Source organism: Vicia villosa, linkage group LG3 (assembly GCF_029867415.1).
Source record: "Vicia villosa cultivar HV-30 ecotype Madison, WI linkage group LG3, Vvil1.0, whole genome shotgun sequence".
Taxonomy (NCBI): domain Eukaryota; kingdom Viridiplantae; phylum Streptophyta; class Magnoliopsida; order Fabales; family Fabaceae; genus Vicia; species Vicia villosa.
Window position 1 is genome coordinate 96,120,169 of NC_081182.1, and position 12,060 is coordinate 96,132,228.

Consider the following 12,060-nt stretch of genomic DNA (forward strand, 5'->3'; position numbering starts at 1 on the left):
ACATAACATATCAATATAATGCATCAATTAATAATCCACATATTGAAAATTAACACATCTAGGATCGTATACAACATTAGCATGTTCAAATACCTATTAAACAAGTGTCACACGACTAAGGAGGCATCCGGTTCCCTATACGGAACGAAACTGCTCTCTCGGGAAATAGTAACATAAAATTTCACCCGACAAGGCTCACTATGCGGGGTTCCAATATTATTGAATCCAACATTCTGGTTTGGGGACCAATTTTATTAGATAGTACATGCTACTAGCTTTCCAACGGTACGAAGTACGCATCAATCAGACTTACGATGCAAAAGTTATAAATTTCCGAAGTTTTGAAAAATCTGCCTAACAGTGATGTAACCGGTTACATGAATCATGTAACGGGTTACATGACATCAACCATGTAACCAGTTACATGACTGACAGACCCAAAAATTCTGCACTTTAAAGCTTCTAAATCCATTCCAATTCATTTCTAAGCAACACCAAACATTTTATAGCATCTCAAATAAAATTCCAACATATAATAATGATCTAAGGCATACATTATCATCATGGAAACACATTCCTATCATTTAATCAAGCATGCAAATATTGTATCACAAACTAAACCCTTAACATGCATTTTCCCCAAAACCTACCAAGTTCTATCTAATGGAACTCACCTTGGATTATTTGAGGTTAAGCTAACATCCAAGCAGCAATTGAACTACTCTCTTGCCCAAAAATTCACACCATCATCAAGAAACCCGTAACTGCACTTCTACATAACTCAGCACGACTCATCTAACTTCAAACATGTTTATCTCCATCAATTCGGAACCTATGAATACTAATCAATATATCAAATTGAAAGAAATTTCGTGTAGAATCTGAATCTTTGAGAATTACCTGATTTGGAGTTGTGAGGAGAAAGTTATGGCTGATTAAGTGGAGGCTGCACCATTGTTACGAAAATGAAATATGGCCACCAGTTCCTTCCTCCTTTTCTCTTTGTTTCTAAGCTCTCCACTTCTAAAATTCTGATTTATGAAACACTATCACTTCAAACATGCCTTAAGTCCACATGCACAATGTCTAATGTCTAAATTTCCCTTTAACTAAGTGGTAATTACCAAGATGCCACTTAGTTAGATTCTAACTACTCCACTTCCTTTCTTAATAATCATTCTAAGGTTCATATGGAATAAGACTAATGTGCATTCTAATTTCGTTTAAATGATAATTACTGGTGTCAGAGAGTCGGGGTATTACATTTTAAAACAAATTTTATTTACTAAAATGATAGTTATTTTGATACTATAATAGTAAAATATAATAATTAATAGTATGTCTAAATAAATTTTTATATAATATATTCATCAATTAAGAAGAAATTAAGTTTACTTATTAAAAAATTATATTTTTTAATACTATACATATTCTGTCAAAGTAATTAATTATGACAATATTTTTTATAAGAAATTTTACATTATATTTAAAAATAATAATAATATTAATAATTTATAATTAAAAAATAAATATAAAAGAGAAAAAAAATAACAAGATACATAAACATATTATAGAAAGAACTAATAGTGGAAGTTAGTAGGACAAGTGTTGGTTATTACACTAAAAAATTATTGTTAAACTTATTAAAACATATTAGTTAAAAAAAACTAACAAAAATAATATAAAAAATTACTAAAATATTTTTATTTTTGATGTCAAATTTTATACTTTCTTTTGCTATAATATACAAAAATAAATGAAAAAGAGAAACAATATGACAACAACAGACATAAATTGTTTGTATAATTAAATATTTGTTACATTTGGCTTCATGATAAATTTATCTATGAATTATTTTTAGATACTATCCGTAATTGCAATAACAATGTAAGAAAAATTAATGCAGCAAAATTATAATAAAATAAATAATTTAAAATATAGAAAAGAAGAAGAAGAAGGAAGAAGAATTATAAAGTCCATCTATAGATATTTTTAGATACCATTATAATTTAGATATTCCCTGCAATTGTAATAACAATGAAAAAGAATTAGCACAATAAAATAGCAATAAAATAAATAATTGAAAAATAAGGAGGAAGAAGATCTTATTAGAATATTGCGTGCAATTGCAATAACAATAAAAAAAATCAGCACAATAAAATAGAAATAAAATCAATAGTTTAAAAATTAGGAGGAAGAATATCTTATTAGAATGGAATGATAATTGTAACACTCCGTACATATATGACTAGAATAATATGTAGTGATGTTATAAATGGCACAAGAAACATACATAAGAGGTAAAGACAAGAAATTACAATCATATACAATTCAAAAATTCCAACTAAAATGTATACAAGCGGTTTGTCTCCAACAATGCACAGCGGAAAGATAAATCTAATGAGGTCATCCTGCCATTTGCTCTTCCACCGTCTTCAACATGAACCATCTAACAATCCGTCTACTTCTAACCTGTTCCTGAAAATATATTAAGAGGATTGCGGTGAGATTACTAAATGTCAGTGAGTTCCCCTATATTACGGGTTCACTCGGTTCTACAAGGTACATGCAATCGAACAGATCCGTCGTGGATCTAGGGTTTTCCTCACGGTCGGGTACAAATACACAACAAGAGCAATATCACCATTGGTAGTCCCATAACTAGCCAATAAGATAGAAAGAAGCATACAAACAACACACAAATATGCAGACTCGTACCAGTGTACGAGGAATCCAGGAGTAAGTTATCGCCCACTCGTTAGGCTACGCAAACCACACCCTCAGTGAGTTACACATGTGCATCGCATCAAGAGACTTGTATCGGCACACTGCACGATGAAATAGGTGAGTCCTAAGTGGCACCTCATTCTTGACGAGTTACAGCGGTGACATTGCCTACGTGGCGTCACGACCCCGTCAATCATAAAAAACGCACGTGTGGGAACACATCCAGCTTAGTACAAAAACGTCATCTTTATAACACGAGCCCACCGGGCGAAAGCCTAGCGATCTTGCCTATTTGGCGTAACTAGAGGTGAATCAAAAATAATGTTTCATACATGGCATTACTTCTCCACTATACCAAGCACGCTGATGTGTTAATGGCTAGTGTAGAAACGCCCTATAAGACCTCCACATGCACATCACAATGGTAGCTCAGGTGTGTAGAACATACCGAGAATGCTGATGTGTTAATGGCAAGTGGGAAACGCCCCGTAGGCCCTCACAAGCGCATCACAATGGTATCAAGTGTTCTGTGCGGGTTACCCCCTAATAGCCTAGGCCTACTCCGATTCAAGCATACAATGAAGTACACAGGATTCGCCTAAACTGGGTGACCATGCTAGGTTTTCCCTGTCAGTACTCTCACTAGTGCACAAGATTCCCCTATATTGGGTTTCATGAAAGGTTTTCTCTGTCAATACCTGTCATACCCTAATTTTTGACCCCCCTGAGATGTCACATCGTTGACGTCAAATTCAAAAGTGTTTCTTGATCGGTTTGGAAGCCGTGATCAAGATTTCATTAGTTCATTCATTCTTTGCAAGATAACTTCATGTCCATGGAGATTTTCATTTAAAGGTGCCATTGCCATTTTGCAAGATTCAAGAGTTTTGTTTGGAATTTATTTTGCGACTCTTGGCCTATGGATTCATCATGGTGAAGAAATTTGGTTCATATTGATACTTGGAAGTTGGTACAAGTTTGAAACAATTCAGGGGAATTTAATCGAATTTGCAAGGAATATCTTTTTAATCTTTTGGTTGAAGGATTATTTCAAGTAATTATTCAAAATCATGAATTCAAATATTTTAAGTTCCATATCATTTCAAGTTCATGATACAAGAATATATTTCAAGACTAAAAGCTTCATGCTACTTGAAGGATTTTCCATCATTTTCTATATCAAAGGGAATTGAATTTCTAAATTCAAAGTTTGTTCAAGAACATTCAAATTTCATGTTTCATACACAATTTCATGCAAGATTCTAAAGGAAGATCCAAAAGTGGATTTCTTTTACATGGAACAAGTTCTAAATTCCAAATGAATTACAAAAAGAACTTCATTCAAAATTCAAGATACAACATTCAAATTCTACACAATTTTTCAAGAAATGCATGAACCAAAATTACATTGATATTAAGTTCAAGAATTACAACAAAAGAAAAATACAAGGTTTTCTTGAATTTATTCTTCAATCTTCAAGCTTCCATTCTTCAAGACCAAGTTTCTTTATTCTTCCTTCAAGAATTCTCATGCAACATGAAAAAGAAACAAAAAGGGTGGAATTAGCAAATGTCTCACAAAAATAATTCAAGGGGGCCCAAAAGCCCAAATCAAAGTCAAAAAGTCAAAAGTCAAAGAAAGTCAAAGGGATATATATTATGTCATAAGTGCTATACTTAGAGACTACCAATTTCATGACATAAAGACAAGATTGTCGTGGAACTTTCACTTGCAAGAGATGTGCATAATATATTCTATCCCATGTGCATAATATTCTATCCCATGTGCATTTTCTTGTGGAGCTTTGCCATTAAGCAAACTTAGCATGAAAGAAATTTTTGCAATGATTATTTTGGGAAAGAATATTCTTTGTAATGATGACAACTTAACAACTAAGTGAGCTTAAAGACTAAGCTTAGTTGCCAAAATGACCAAAATTGTCCCTCTTTTGTTCCTCTATAAATAGAGGAAAGGCAAGAAAATATAGGATAGGAAAAAAGTGGGGAAAATGCAGCAAGCAGTGGGTAACTTCTAAGTTACAGAAAAAGGCAAAAGTAAGAGGAAGAAGAGAAGCCTTCATACCTCTATTGTTTGTTGGCAGCTCTTCAACGATGGCTCCCATCTTCGAGCCTCCATAGATGAATCTTCAACGTCTACTCCGCAGGTAAGCCTTTCCGCCCTCACTCTCAATATTTACACTAACCGTTGTTATACCTGCAGTGTTTCAAGAATTCAGCAGCGAACAACAATTCAAAAGCGGTTCAGGTTCGCAAATTCAGCAGAGCAACAGATAATTTACGGATTTGTAGCATAACAACAACAAGACTCGAAATTAAAGCTTCAGCAACAATTAATCCAAAAGTTCAGAACAACATCAACAACATCAAATTCGGTTTCCAGGAGCAAGAAGGATCAAAGAACATACCTCAACAATAACCGGCGAAAACCTCCACGCCGCAGGTAAGTCGCTTCCACTTTCACACTCAATATTGCTGTTAGTTATTGTTGTGTATGTATATTCTGAAAATCAAAAGTAGAGAGATCACAATTTACTGTTACTACCGGATTGTAGTATGAAAACGAAATTGAAGTTTAAACCTGAGTTTGTCTTCAATCACATGAACCCAAAAGCTTTTGTTTGTGGATTGAAAGAACATAACCGTTTGAGCGAAAGAAGGTATTGTTCTGTGAAAAGAAATAGAAGTAAGAAAGTTGAGTCGTTTTCGTTTCTCTTCCACACAAAAACGTGAAGAAAACTTGAGTTGAAGAAGTAGAGGAAATACCTAGGTTTTCGTCCATGTTTCTCCTTCCATGGCCGCCGTGAGCTAAGGTCGAAAGAGGTTTTCGTTTGATGTTGTTGTTCGTCACGAAACCGAGAGAGACACACAGAGTCGCTGTTTTGTTGTTCGCTGAGAGAGAAAGAAACGAAGTGAAAGCTTGTTGTTGTTGTTCAAATACGAGTGAGAGAGAGGATGAGTTGATGTTGTTGTTTGTTCTGAGAAGAAGAAGTTCTTTTTTTTTCTTCAGCAGAGAACGTGAGGTGGGAAGGAAAGAGGCGCTGCCTCTTGTTTGTGTTCCTTAGGGTTTTTTTAACCCAACCTTGCATCAAGAGAGAAGAGGCGGATCCGGGTCACACTGACCCGACCCGGTCCGGCCCAGTCTTTTTTTTAAAAATTCAGCTTTGTCTTGCTTTGGACTTCATCACACCCCCATCCGATTTTCAGCACCTCCCTGGCCCATCACTATTTATCTTTATTATCTCTTTAATTTTTCTTTAAAAAGATTTTCATATAAAAAGGTTTAGTATTTTATTTTAATATAGGATTTAGTTTTAATTTTATAATCCTTATTAAAAAACTCCAAAAATATATTAGATGCATATTTAAGTTTATGTTTTCTAATTATTTTCTTATTTTATTAAAAATCACAAAAATATCTTTTCTTAGATTAATTTTGTTTAAGTTTGATATTTTCATATTATTTTGTGTAGTTAATCAATTAAATTTTATTTGATTACTGTTGCACATTACTTAAATTTTCTCACTTCATCCAAGACTTAGAGATTACTTCTCTATTGTCTTTTGGATTTGTCTGTTTGTTTTTGTCTGTTTGTTTGGTCTTCCATTTGCTGTAGAAGTCTTTAAACAATTACTGGATGATCAAAGAATGCTGTAAGCTGTGAGCTTATCTGACGTTTCTTTTCTTCTGGTGTGGATGCTTAAACATCTGTTGAGATCCCAATTTATTCCAAGCATATCATTTGAGGATCAAAGTAGTACCTCAAACTCAGAAATCCAATTTCTCATTATTCGAGGTAAGCCTAAAACTCATAAAACTGTTTTCACAACAGTAATCATTTCAAATCACAAAATCATTTCCAACTGTTTTTATAACCAGTACTGTAAAGTACTGGGCCTCTAATAGAGTGTAAGTCCCAAAAACCTTCTCTTCTTAGCTTGTTTTCAAAACTGTATTTTCAAAATCTTCTTTCTGTTTTCAAAACATTCTTCTGGTATTTAAAGGGCATTATTCCCGGTGAAACTCTTCAGATACCTATGTGACCTTTGTCCATCTTCACTTCTTCTGTTTTCAAAAACCATTAACTGTTTATAATAAATATTCAACTGTTATCAACAAAACAACAAAAAATTACTGTTGAGGCTCTGTACATACTCCTTCAATGGCCTCCACTCCATCCAGGTTAGGCTTTACAAGCTTTCAATTTACAGTCTTTATTTAAATTACTGTCAAATATAAACTGTGCATATATTAGTTTAGAACTACGTTTGAGTATAAACCTTAGGATAGTTAAACTATATATATATATATTATAGGAATATGACCTAGGATTGAGAATGACTTCCCGGTGAAGGCTCTTTCCTAATTAGAGATCTGTAGTTCAAACCCCCCAAGATGAATTATTCCCGGTGAAACATCTTGGTAAAAACCTTAGAATCCAAAAATAATAGGACACATCCACCCAAAGAGGAATTATTCCCGGTGAAACCTCTTACCCATTTGCTTAGAGCCAAAATAAGTTCAAAACTACATAGCTTTCTCTTGTGCTATAACAAGGACCCTCGAATAGCCTCCTCTTGGGCTTTGTACAAGGACCCACAGGCTTCTTAAAAGCATTTCCAGCTTCCTCTTGAGCTTGTATACAAGGACCCATCAGGTTTCTTATAAACATAGGAACAGGTCTTTAGTCACCTTTTAGCCTGCCCTGGTGAGTTTCTTCCAATTTTAACCAGACTTTAAACAAGCTAAGTTTGTCTCAATCCTACATTGAGTACATTTTTGGAATGAGAGACATGGACAGTCTCTGTCACCCTTACCTTCATCAATCTTCCTTAGCAGAGTCTAGGATCTATGTTTATTTTCTCCTCAGCATGTGTAAGCCTTCATCTTGGGCTTTAAACAAGAAGTCTCCATTAGATAATCTTTCTGCCATTCATGTTAACAAAATCCCTGGAAAGGGTTAGCTTCCACACATTCTTTCATTTTTAATATAAACCCCTGGAAAGGGTTAGCCTCCAAAGTCAATTAATAAAAATGTCAAAAAATAAAGATTCATTTCTCTTAGGAGATAATTTCCCCAAAAAAGAGTCAAAACCCCTGGAAAGGGTCAGCCTCCAAAAACATGATAAAGTCAGTCTTTTAACAGACAAATTCACCAGCTGAGTCAAAATCCCTGGAAAGGGTTAGCTTCCAAAGAAAAAACAGTCTTTCAATAAATAAAACCTCCTCAGTAGAGTCAAAACCAACAAAAACAGTTAGCCTCAACCTTGGGCTTTATACAAGGCACCCAAACAATAAAACTCCCCTGTCAAGAGTCAGCCTCAACCTTGGGCATTGTACAAGGCAGATAATAGAGTCTCCCCAGTGAGTTCTTCATCATTCAGTAGCCACAACCTTGGGCTTTGTACAAGGCAGATAAACCATATTTTCATGTGTCAAAGATTCCTAACACCTAGGATCTTTTCCCCATAGAGTCATCCATACTCAGTTTATTTAAGAGTCAGCCACAACCTTGGGCTTTTTACAAGGCAGAAAATAATGTTTTTTTCCTAGCTAGAGTCAGCCACAACCTTGGGCTTTGTACAAGGCACATAAAATAGAGTCATTCATTCAATTATCCTCAGCAATCAGCCACAACCTTGGGCTTTGTACAAGGCACACAAATAGAGTCTCCCTAAGTAGAGTCAGCCTCAATTCTGGGCTTTGTACAGAACACAAAAATACCCTGTAATTAATCCCCAATGGAGCCATCTCCCAGAGTCAATAATAATTAATAAGTCAATCAAAAAGCCTCAAGCTTGGGCCTCATACAAGCCAGCTAAATTCAAATCTTTTATACAGTAGATAGACATAGCTTATCTCTATAGAGAGATATTTTTACTACTCTACCACATTCAAACAAACAAACATTTCAAATTTCAATTTCATTCAAAGTCTCCCATTTAGGACTCTGAAAGACATGCTCTGGCACATCCCCAGACTTGTACACTTTCCCTAATTTGGATGAGCATCTTTCTTTCATTTTAGAAGCACGATGGCTGTCATACTTGATCAACCAAGTAGACTCCCCTCTTAATGAAACATCATTTTTTTTAGCTTTTCTGTCACTTTTAAATGTTTGTGGTAGAATAGTACAAATACCTCTCTGTAAAGATGATTTCATGTCTCTTTACTGTAAACAGAGATTTAATTCCAAGCTTCAACCTTGAGCTTCAAGCAAGGCACCAAAAACAAGTAATTTCCCTAGTTAGTTCCCCGAACTACATTAAGCTCTGACTTCCACTAGGGATATGTAGGCATGAGGTTCACAAGGAATCTCAGCGAGCTAATAAAATACCAAAAATATTCAGTTTGTCTGTCTGTCTGTCTTTTAAAATCAATTCAATTCTCTCTCCTAACACAAAGGAGAAACTTTCCCAATCATTAGCAGCAAACACAATCACAATGACACAGAGAAGGTTCCTGTAGAGTACTACAGATATGTAGGGTGTTTAAACACTTCCCTATGTATAACCGACCTCCCGGACTCCAGAATTTCTAGTCTAGGTGAAATCCCCACACTTAGCAAACTCCTAGGGTTTAGTTGAGATCTTTTTTCCCCTTTCCTACTCGTAGGACAAATAAGAAAGTTCGTGTGATATCGTAGGAAGAACTGAAATAAAATTCATCCCACCACGGGCGCATTCTCCTTCCAAATTTCGCGTGAAGGGTTTAGCGTGCCGTCCTCCCAAGTGAAACGGGGAGGTAAAAGAAAACGACACCACAATACCTCTCACACACAATACACAACCAGGCTACACAAGCAAAGTGTCTCCGAACGTTCAACTGGAACAAACGAGAAAAATAATGATCATGTCATAACATAATCCACACAATAGCATTTCTCAAGAATACATGCATCCAATTAGGATAGTGATCATATCATGGCTTTATACACTTTAAAACATGTACCAGAACTTCATACAAGACATAAGAGGCTTTCGGTTCCTGACTCAAAACAAAACTGCACTCAAGAGGGAAAAATACATATTCTGCATCAGACAAGTTCGCTACGCGAACGACTAGCGAGCCCCTGATTCCCTACGCGAGAAGTAGAGAGCTCCTAGTGAATAAGTCGGTAGCTTATCCTGATTCTGGAAAGGAAGGTTTGTCACGCGAACCTGTAGCGAGCCACTGATTCACTAAGCGAAAATCGCAAAACTTAGAAAACCAAAGAATGCACCAAGGCTACTTCACATGACAATTATATTCATGGTTCAGGTTAATAGGCCATATTCACCTATATAAACAAGAGTGACAACATAGGATAAATTTACATAAGGAATTCCATTCTAACAACCACTTTTCAATGTTCGTTTATACTTACATGATATTATGCCAATTTAATCTCTAATTCCATATTCCTCAAATTAATTAACGGCATGATATATAGTAATATTCATGTGGATAATTAAAATACGTTTCCAACGCTTCCAACCGCGCTTCGTTTCGAGTTGTAGAACTCAAGTTATGTCCATTTTAGTTAAACAAAATTTTGGTTCAGTGTGCAGGTGTCGCTACCGCAAAAATTAACAGAGTCGCCACTAACATATTTATCCTGAAAAGGAAGGGAATGCCAGCAAACCACAAAACAAAACAACGGTCTCACGACCAGAGAAAAAGGGTAAGGGAGTCGGTTACGCGAGGGGAAGGTGCTAGCACCCCTCGCGCCCATCGTACTCGATGGTATCCACGCTTGTGTCTAAATCTATGGGTGTGTAAGCAAACTACGCTAATATGGACTAAGATGAATGCAGAATGTAGGGAAAAGAAAGTGTTATGCTCGCACGGGCCCTACCCCGCTGCCTACGTATCTGTTTTGCAGAATCAGAGCTACCGTAGCTCGGCTAACTAGTTTCTGTTTGTTTTGTGGTTTTTAGGTGAACAAGTTACATTCACACTCCGCTGCTCGACCTTTGGAGACTTAGGCTTGGGAATGGAGCGGAAATAACAAGCTCTTAAGAAAAGAAAATCAAAGAGTGTGGTTTGTGTTTTAAAGAATGCATGAGGAGAACCTAAGCTAAAAGGGAAAGCTTGCTACCTAATGTTATCATACAAAGGGTACAAGTCTAAACTAAACTAATCAACCTACGAGGAAAAGGGGAAGCACACAATGAGCACACAAACGAGCATCCGCTCGTAAAGCAAACAAAACCAACGGTACTGACCGAATGGTAGAAAAGCGGTCCCGCCATAGCCAAGGGGAGCAGCTCAACCCAAGTCAACCAAGCATTAGACCTCGTGAAAATGATCGGGCCATAGACAAGAGGGCGGACCCCTCTCAGCAACCAAGCCGTCACGGATCGTAAAGGAAAACGGTGCGTGCGTACACCGAGCATCAACGTCGAGCGACGCGAGCTATAAGAAAGGCGGGGGTCCGGCTACATGAACCCTTTTCCTAACATACTCGATAACAAGATCTTGTGCAGGTTCAGAAGCGAGCAACGCGTAGCGTGCGCATACTGAACAGACTCGATGAGACTAGGCGGGGGTTGATTGCTAACCCTTTCCGCATGCCTTCCATGAGGACTTAACGGAGTGCCATATAGGACTTATTACACCGTGACTCCCTGCCGCAAAGCACAAATATAAACACACCAACAAAAACAGAGCCTCTTTCGAGGGCTTGGCCAGATGCATGTCTAGGTCCTACTTCTCATGTTAAAGGATGATGCGAGAAAGCGGTAAAAGGGACAAAGAGACAATACTGAGCGGATAGCAAATCCGCAATGAGCTAGCAAGCGTATGCAGAGAAAAAACTTCACGTAATCTAACATCCATCAAAGCCAGGAGTCCAGCATAAGCATCAAAGCAATGCGGTGTGAAAATGAATCACAACCGCTATGTGGTGCGTATCAAACACAACCACACAAGCAACCTGCAAGAGAAACACAAGCCAGACGATATAGGAATATACATCTCAATGAATGAGAGATCAGGTGAATCGCATCGGTAATAAGTTCGTGTCCCACAAATAAAGTAGAACACGATGCAAATCAATCGCACCAGAAGCGAATTTGTGTCCCACAAGTAAAGTGGAACACGAAGCAAGTCGAATCGCAATCAAAGGCTCTCTCGAAGTACCTCGCACATCTCAACAACCAAATCAGTAATAACGAGACAAACGCGCACCGCCATAGAAAATAATAGCAATTAAATTCTAATTAAAATCTAACAAGATTGAATCGTTTTTTATGACATTTCAACTAAAACTAGAATAGAACTATGAAAGAAAACAATTAAAGTCTAACAAGCAAAATATTACATGTTTTTAT